The sequence below is a fragment of the Watersipora subatra genome, chromosome 10 (genome assembly GCF_963576615.1).
Source record: "Watersipora subatra chromosome 10, tzWatSuba1.1, whole genome shotgun sequence".
NCBI lineage: Eukaryota > Metazoa > Bryozoa > Gymnolaemata > Cheilostomatida > Watersiporidae > Watersipora > Watersipora subatra.
The window spans coordinates 39,778,351-39,787,846 of record NC_088717.1 but is presented as its reverse complement, the minus strand read 5'-3'; positions in this window follow the sequence as shown (position 1 = coordinate 39,787,846).

The window sequence follows — 9,496 nt, the reverse complement described above, 5'->3', positions numbered from 1 at the left end:
CTTGCCATCAGCAGCACACCACTTCATGTAGCTGCAAGCAACTCGTAACCGACCAGCTACTGGGTAGTGTGACCAGTCAGTTTGCCACAGCAGAAAACAAATCTCTCTTTGTACTAATGCTTTCTACTGTTGGCACAGCTGAGTCGCGCTGCCACATACATATTCCTTTTTAACTGATTTTCACGCGAAGCACCAGAACTCCTGCTTCAATTAAATCAACAGGCTCTTTTGTAACTAAACCAAACCTTAACAAATGGCTGCGCACAACTTCGACTGAGACTACTGACCTATTTACCAAAATATCATGAAAATAGTGATCAGTACCAGCAGCGACCCTAGGATCAAGTGACAACACTGTTGACAATATTTTGGAAATAATCTTAAAGGTTGACTTGCAACAAAATTCACATTACAGTTATTTGGTATCAAAAGATTCACCATGTCTTAAGGTCCGGCCACACGTAACGAATTATTCGTTCAATCTGACCGAATCCACGAATTTCACAGAATTCACAGACCTATTCTGCCGAATATCATAGATTCGTCTGAGCTGTGCATGCACACCGAATTCGTTACCGAAACGCGTTTAATTGGCTAACCAATTTTTTTAGCGAGCACGATTCTATTAGCTTTGACAAGTGATATAGTCCAAGACACGTACGACGACACACAATAAAAGTACCACCGCGATATGACTTGATACATACGATGCAACTGCCTATATGCGCTAGAGATAACGACTGTTTTTGCGACGGAGCTTTTGCTGCATAAAAAGAAATTATTATTATTGAAAAAGAAATAATTCATGACTTCTAAAATATCTAAAAGAAAATTCTGGATACACGATGAGAAGTTCCTGTCATGGTGAACCAACGAGAGAGAACCAACAATAGCGCATATAGACAGTTGCATCGTATGTATCAAGTGATATCGCGATGAAACTTTTATTGTGGGTCGTCGTACGTGTCTTGGACTATATCACTTGTCAAAGCTAATAGAATCGTGCTCGCTAAAAAAATTGGTTAGCCAATTAAACGCGTTTCGGTAACGAATTCGGTGTGCATGCACAGCTCAGACGAATCTATGATATTCGGCAGAATAGTTCTGTGAATTCTGTGAAATTCGTGGATTCGGTCAGATTGAACGAATAATTCGTTACGTGTGGCCGGACCTTTACTCTGTTGTGTTGTAGGTGCCAAATACGTGGAAATGTGATTACAAGCTCTTAAGCGCTCAAAAACGAAAAGCCGCCGTAGATTGGAATCTCTTTATTTCTCTGACATAGTCATTATAGTTTGGTTATCGTCTTGTATCATATGATGTTCTCACGTGAATTGAAAGGCCAATAAAAAGCCCAATATAAAACTTATCGTAGTACTAGTTTATGACAAACACTTCGGGTTTCACCGAACACCCCGTATCAAATATAGATGCTCGCTACTTTACAGTTTTGTTTCAGCATTATCTAATCGTCAAGTCGTAATCTGATCATGTGACCCAATACTTCGCAAACAATTTTTTCAGCACTTTTCGATTATCACAGGTGACCAACAGGCTCGTCATGATTATCAGACAATGATATGTACTCCTTCGAGCGAAGGTTAAAAAGTTTAACAAATTTTTACTGTAAGTTATAAGATATCAGTGCTAAAAGGGACAGCATTACAATGATGATAAAACAGACGCGTAAGAACAATAGACATGGTTTAATTGAATGCGTGAAGTATATTTGTGAAAGTATTTCGACGAATGAGGTTGCATGAAAGTGTAAACAGAAACCATCCTGTAACAACTACGTTCCATTTGAGCCGTTTTGGAAAGCGAATCCAAACTACGGCGGTCTTGTGTGGCTGCGATTAACTGTTCGTTTTTTAGTTTTTTAAGAGCTTGTAATCACATTCCCATATATTTTGCACCTATAACACAACAGAGTAAGACGTGGTGAATCTTATGATACCAAATAACTGTAATGTGAATTTTGTTGCAAGTCAACCTTCAAGTGCTACATCAAGACCAAAACCTAGTCTAGTAGTGAAATACAATGTTCCATTAAACTAACAGCCCATTCGGTTCTCTGCTATAATTCATAACAGGTCGTACCTTTATCTATTGTTAGGTTGTGTAGCTGCCAACAATGGAATAATGCCAGCTACAGGTTCATGAAGCGTTTCTCGGTGTAGCTGGAGCCATCCATTGTCTATCCATTGCATAACCTGTTTTTCATATTCTTCTCTGACAATATCATCTTCAGGGTATTCTCCGCATGTATAATACAATGCGGAATATAGGCCCAAGTGGACACGGTAGGACACTAATAATTGGACATTGTAGGGCATAGGCTCTCTACTTAACCATTTCCGAGCAACTGTCCACTTGTGACCATCAAATTGCGCTTCAAAGTTTCGATCATCTATAACTATTTACGGCTGCTGGTCCTCATTATGACTGGCAAGACTAGCTTTGTTACGTAGCATCCCACCAACTGTTCTTAATTATTGTGGTCCAAAAAGTACACCTTTTTTATTTATGGATACGCATTCTAGCTTTGCAATGTGATCCATGTCTAGTATCATCTGGCAACCACTTACTAGCTTCGGAGCAACCAAACACTGCACTGTAATTTTACAAGAGTGATCCAGTTCTATGCCAAGAGTTGCCTCACCCTTGCATGTAGTGATATGTTCATTTAACATCATTATTTGTCGCCGAGGACCTTTTGGCAGCAATCTTAACTGCTGTGCCCATCGTTGTTGTATAATTGATTGCTCCCATCCGCTATCCACCAATGCTTTCATCTTTGTGCCTTTCACCCACACATTAACAAATGGTAGCACCGAGTTTGTTACGTTGGTGGAAGAGCCAGTGCATACACTTTCTTACTGGCATTTCCCTGCATGAAACAGTGTGTTTGCATTATTCAACTCAATTATGACCACGGCATAGCCTATCTATAGGCAGCTATCAGCAGACAATAGTAAGGATTTCTATGAGTTTCATGACACTGAGTAGAATCTTATAATTTTTGGACTATTCCTTTTGGCATCCCTTCAGGTTAATCTAACAGTTCCGTAAGAGGTAGATACTGAGAACTGTGTCACCTTTTCTCTACCATACTACTCGACCCATGCATGCATCGCTAAAATGCAAGTCATTGTCAATTTCTGACAAACAGCCAAATTGTAATGCATTGCGTTTTTTACCTTTTTGCACAATATACTTTTTCAAATTTTTTTTTAAGAAACGCAGATGAGGCATCAAGCTTTGACACAAAAACAGTATCATTTAGCATGTGATATGCACATGTACTGTCATAAATACTATCATCTTTGAGCTGTTTTGTTTATTAACCTTTACTATTATGCAATCAGATTTTTTCCTTTATGAAAAAAAGGTTTTTTCCTTTTATTCCAACACTTGTTTATTTGTTTAGTTTCTTATCGACCATGGGCAAAGCCTAGCAAACAAGCTAACTACCACTGCAAAGTACCGCTGAACTTGGTGGGTGCTGGCGATGCCGACAGCATTCCAAACTAATGTACTCGATGCTGCAGGATTGTATAGTACAGCGCTCAGGCATGCTGTTTCTACCCACTGTTCGACTAAATGTTGAATACATGCGCATTTATGTATTATAAAAATGTTATAAATTGTTGTCCCAGCTGCCGTAAAGTTGGTCAGTTGTTAGTCGCATAGGTTGTAAGTTGATGACGGTCTGTACCTGATTTTGATTTGTGACGATTCTTTGTGAAGGTTATACATATCAGCAAAAACAAAAGTCCACATAAATAAGTTTTGTTTTCTGACATGGGACCAATCTTTTTCAGATAACATCTAGAAATTGATGGAGGCTATAACTTGCAAGTTTCACTGAAGTTACAAGGTGCAACTTCGTTAATCACTTGATTAGGCAATTTTAGATTTTAATATTTTAAAACCAATGGTTCACCATTCAGTTTCAACAAAATTAAAACCTAAAAGTTTTCTAAAAGTAAATTTTAGTTTACAAACTGCTGTGGATTTATTGAACAAAATTCTAGACGACGCTTTTGTGTTGAGGAAAAGGATTTGTAGTACTGAGAAAGGCTGAAGATGTAAATTTGTAAGGCAGTCATGAGAGATCAAAATGCGATAAAAATATAACCTATTGAATGGTTGACGATAAATAAGAAAGCGAAGAATAAAAAAGAATTGTATAAATAATGAATTCACCGTGCTCCATCTGTTGAAAAAGTGGGATAGTGGCAATAATAAGAGTTGCTATCTATTGTTACTATCAGCCCTCTCTAAAGATTAATTTCATTAATTCTGTGGGACCGATTTAGCCATTGGTAAAGAAAGAGTATAAGAATAGGTGCCGTAGAATAGAACAGCAAAGTGTTAAACTCATCTCAATCGTTTATCTGTCTGAAATAGTTTATACCAAAATACACCACTATCATGGCAACACAGCAGTGGTATATCGGATCTATAAAACAAGCTGAATATTTATGTAGTGCATAAAGGTGAGGTTAGAAAATTAAAAACTAATAGATCCGCATGAGTTTAAAAAGTTCTGGGGTAGTAATACCAGGGTCTGTGGGTCTATTGACACTACATTTATGGATAATTTTCAATGTGCAGTCCATTTCCATGGCCTAGCAGTTTGTTATTGTCTTTCCAGCTATGGATCAATGTAGAACGATGGACCAATGATATACAGCTTCTGGGAGGCTGTATATCATTAGATGGACGCAAAGTTTAATCTAATCACACAAACTGCACAAGCATAATCACATCATATGAGATAGATTGATAGATCAAGGCTTATAAAGGAATGAAGGAAGAGCATAAGGTTAGGGCCGCAATCCATTGTAAAACTCGGGAGTATTTCAACAATACTGTAATAAATGAACAATAGATTCAGAGGATTGTATTTTAGCCACAAATTCACTCGATGAACATGAAGCATTCTGATGCAGTAATGAGAGACTTCCTCATTCTTGTTCTTAAGAACTGGTGTCTTTATTAGATTTTTTCAGGCAAGGTTAGTAGCCGCTGACGACAAAACTAGTAGTGTCGAATGGAAACACAGCCAAGACCTAGCAGGCTGCCACTGTCAACTTATTAGCAAACGAGTTGTTTGATGCTCTGTACTGAACAGCTCTCTATATTATGAGTGAATGATATGCGATGAACATTTCATACTGCTTCTTTCAATTGTTTTGTTTTTCATCGGCTTACTAAATTGTCCTCCTATTATACTAGTTACTTGCACAAGTAATAGAATAATTACTTAATGAATTTGAGTAACTTACCTGGAAAGCTCGATCTTTAATAAAATCACTACTAAAACAATACTGGTGTTTATGGCCAGCTTAACAATTGCTAGTGCAATGGTCAACAACAGTGCTAGTTATTAACCCCAAGCAAGCAAGTATTTTAACCAATGGAATGACTACTGGCCCAATGTATCCCTTGTAATTTGTGTAGCTTAATGATTAAGTTCATTGCCTCGAGATCTGCATGTCCTGAAATCAAATCCAGCGTCATGCCGATTTTTTATTGCTAGAATATAATTGCTATAACTGGAATCAGGGTTTAACAAAAAGACAAACACTGAGATTTATATTGATAGATTACGAAGTTACAAAGATTCTCTCTAGCTTCTACTGAAAAACAGTTTTGCAGCGTTTTGTATTTATCATGTATACCCAACTGACTATTATACACACAGTTGGGTATTTTGAAAGGTTTAGTCGAAAAGATAAAGGTAGAAACCGACATTGCCTACCGCTATTAGTCAAATTCATTGACTATTAGTTGAAATTGAGGACTATTGAAAAGACTTGTACTATAACATTACCATTTTTCTGCACCTAAAAGTTACACAGATAGTCCTAAAATCAAAACTATACCATCTCAAAAGAGTTCACTGTACGTATATAGCCTGTAAAACAAATAAACATGCATGCTGATAAATTTGTTGTAGTTCATAGAAAACTAAATTTTGCATAGCAAATTGGATTTTGAATCAAAGAAGCACACAATATGCTGTACATGCATGAATTGTTACCCCCATATAGCGCAGAATTACACAGAAAAAAAGTTGCATGCATATTAAATTTGCGTGTGACATGTGAAACTATCAACATTTTGAGAGGTAGCAGTTTCATACACATGTAAAACAAACCCTCCTACTCCTATCGATGCATTGCGAGTTTTCGATAGACTTCATTTAAATACATATAGAAATGCATTTTCATTGTCGCCGCTAGGGCATGGTTGCAGAAAGCACAGTCTAGTAGTACGAAAGTCACCTACCAATGAAATGATTGGTGTCTGAGAAAAATTGCATCCCTTACAAAATAGCTCGAGACCGCTTTTGAAATAATAAAAGGAACTTGACCATCCCTCCTTCATCTACAATGAATCACCAATAAGCTCTTCCCGTTATTTTGCTATCTTGATGATGATTGGCTCAAAAATATTTAACACTTACATGTACTTAACATGTACATTTACATGTGCATGTACTTTGATTCTCGCCTCAGTCATGATTCTTCGTTCGGTTCTCATTAATAGTTATCACTGTAGTATACAAACTTGTACGTTGCATATGGAAGGACATATACACACACTTATATATATAGCAATTGGTAAAGTTTAGAAAACAGTTTAATTTTTCTGAAGTATTAAAATTATGGTTCATACTTTAAGAAGATCTGGTTTCTATTTTGTGGAAACTCCCATAATGCAAGTGAGTCAGGAACATAACCCCGACAAGTAAGAGGGATAATTGTACTACAAAAAACATGGTGTTTGTCTTTGGCTTCAAAGCGATGGTGTATTAGGATATAATTGTAATCCGATTGGTTGACAGCAGTTTCTGAAGTGTGTTTAGATTGAGCTGCGTTTGTTTGTCCATAACTGAAGTTTTGCTAATAATTCCTAACATCAAAGTTAACAACATTTGCCTTGTACAGCACTCTTTTTTTTTTCTGATTACACATAAACACAAACATTCATTTGTGTAGCAATTGACCTATGCATGCAAATGTAGTTTGACTATTGATATGACTAAAACAATGGTTTAAATTTGCATATTAACAACTGCAACTTCTCTCATTCTTTTTACATAAGCGATCTTCTAAACGTTTTTTTATTTAGAGCGTTTCTTAAAAAGTATTATTTATATTACTAGTGCTTAGATAGTAATTTTTATGTATGAAATTAAACAGTGAAATGTACTTTTTCCTGTCTCTTGAAAAGAAAAGACTCTTTCAAACTGAGATGGATAGTGTTAAAGGAACAGAGTGCTTGAAAGATGGCATTTTCAATACTCTCAAAGATTTTTCAGCCTAGTTACTGAAAATTGCTACTGCCATAAAATATTTTATACCTGCCACTTCCCACTTACACATCAGGTGCTTTACTTCACCACAGAACTCCCGCACATAAACCCCTCGTACTCTGTGGCTTAGTATCCTTTACCTCCACATTTCTTGCAGTAGTTGCTGGCTCAGTCTATATCGAGGCTTGATCTCGGGAACATCAACAGAGCCAGCAATATCTGGTTCCCTTTTTATCATAAAACTACCCAGCTCTTCTTATGGCTTTTAATCCCCTCCTTGCCAGCCACTTATTTCTTTGGTTGGCTTTTGCTGGCTATCTGTCATTTTCTTCCTGTCTTCAAAACCTCCACCACCTCTACCAGACGCAACAGACATTTAGTGGAGGTGTCTGAAAGCATAGTGCAATATGACCAGAAGCATAAGTAAACACAGTTGAGATATCAATTGCACCATACTTGTCTACTAATCCTAGTAACCACACTATTATCACTAACTCTTTCATCCATTATACGCTATCACCCCTTATCGCTGGCAGAAGTGTGAAACTCTTTCCATGTTTTGCCAACTTTTAATCAGAGTCAATGAGTCATCATCTGAGATATCTACTGCCTTCTCAAAATCTGGAAAGTAAGGTTGACTCAAGCGTTGGTCGATGTTTTATTTATGAATGTATAGCACCAACACTACATTCGTAAAGTACATGTATAATATAGACTTTTATATATTATATAAAAATCTCAGGGCTCATCATTCGTGTGTTCAGTTATAGTAATAATCTATATATATATATATATAAATCCTAAAATTTGTCACCTGTCATTACCTGTCTGTCCAGCTATAGCTATTAAAATTTTGAATGAAAAGCTCGCTTTGTGCTGGATTTGAACTCCTGAAGATTGCAACCGCATGTTTGTAAACCACCCATCTAATCACAAGTGCACATAGTTCTTACAAATCTATTGCTCTTAGCGTAGACTGTATACCCTTTTCCTGATTGCACGCACTAAACGACGCATTAGTTGATACATCGCGCCCACAGGTTACAATGCCTTTGTTGTAAAATATTTTCCACTTACTGTACCTCTATATAAAACATGATGGTATTTCATCCTCGCCATACTAGGGCAAACTTGTTTTCTGCCATATGATATCAACAAAAATTTTTCTCGAAATTCAAATTTGGCGATGGTTGTACCGATTATGACGAAATAACAAAAATGTTGATATGCTATTGGCCGAAATACCTCCCACAACATTGGGAAGAGATATGTTGCTTGCTATCTCAGTTCAGCGTTATTCGTTGTAGCAAAAAACAGATTCGCAAACAGACAAATGATAAAATTTCAGTTACAAATTTGAAGTTTAGTAAACTTAGTGGAACTTTTGTTAGCTTGGGGCAGTGGATAGGGACCAAACCTGTCTAACTGAGTTCCACACATAGTGATTGAGCCAAAAGAGGGAGAAATTAGTCTTTGGTGATGAAGTGATAAGGGGTAGTTTTTATTAGTGTGTAAGTCAGTGGAAAGGATGCATTTTATAACATCTCAGACTAGTCCTTGGGGATGAATAGAAGAGAGTGAAACCCCTGGGGATAGAACTCGACTGGCTACGAGTAGTTTCTTCCAGCGAGTTGCAATAAAACAACTCCTATAACATTCTTACTGGTGTCTACAGACACTCAGGGTTTAATTCATAAATCAAATGGACACAAAACCAGTTACTCAGGCATTTCTTTTTTAATGTCTTCAAAGGCCAGATGTTGATAAGGTTCACCGTACCACTTTGATCTAAAATCGAAAACCTTGTCGATAAGAGTACAAAGTCTGGCTAGTTTTCTGCTGAACTTCATTAGGTAATTTGCCAATGAAATGCTTCGTCTTTGTTTCATGTAAGTAGGTAACATTTTAACAACGATTTTTATCTCACCGAGGTCTGGCTTAATGGTGGTGCCACTAACTACACGTCTAAGGAATTCCAAATTCACATTTTTCTCTTTTCAGTGTCACCCAAGAGCTTTATGTTCATAAGACTTTGTCAAGTCTTACCCAATGTTGCGATGGATGGAAACCATAAACTAAAATGTCATCCACTAAACAGATAATGCCTTCAAACTTATCTAAAATAAAATTCCATTGCTCTCTGAAAGTATTCTGGAGCTGAGGAAA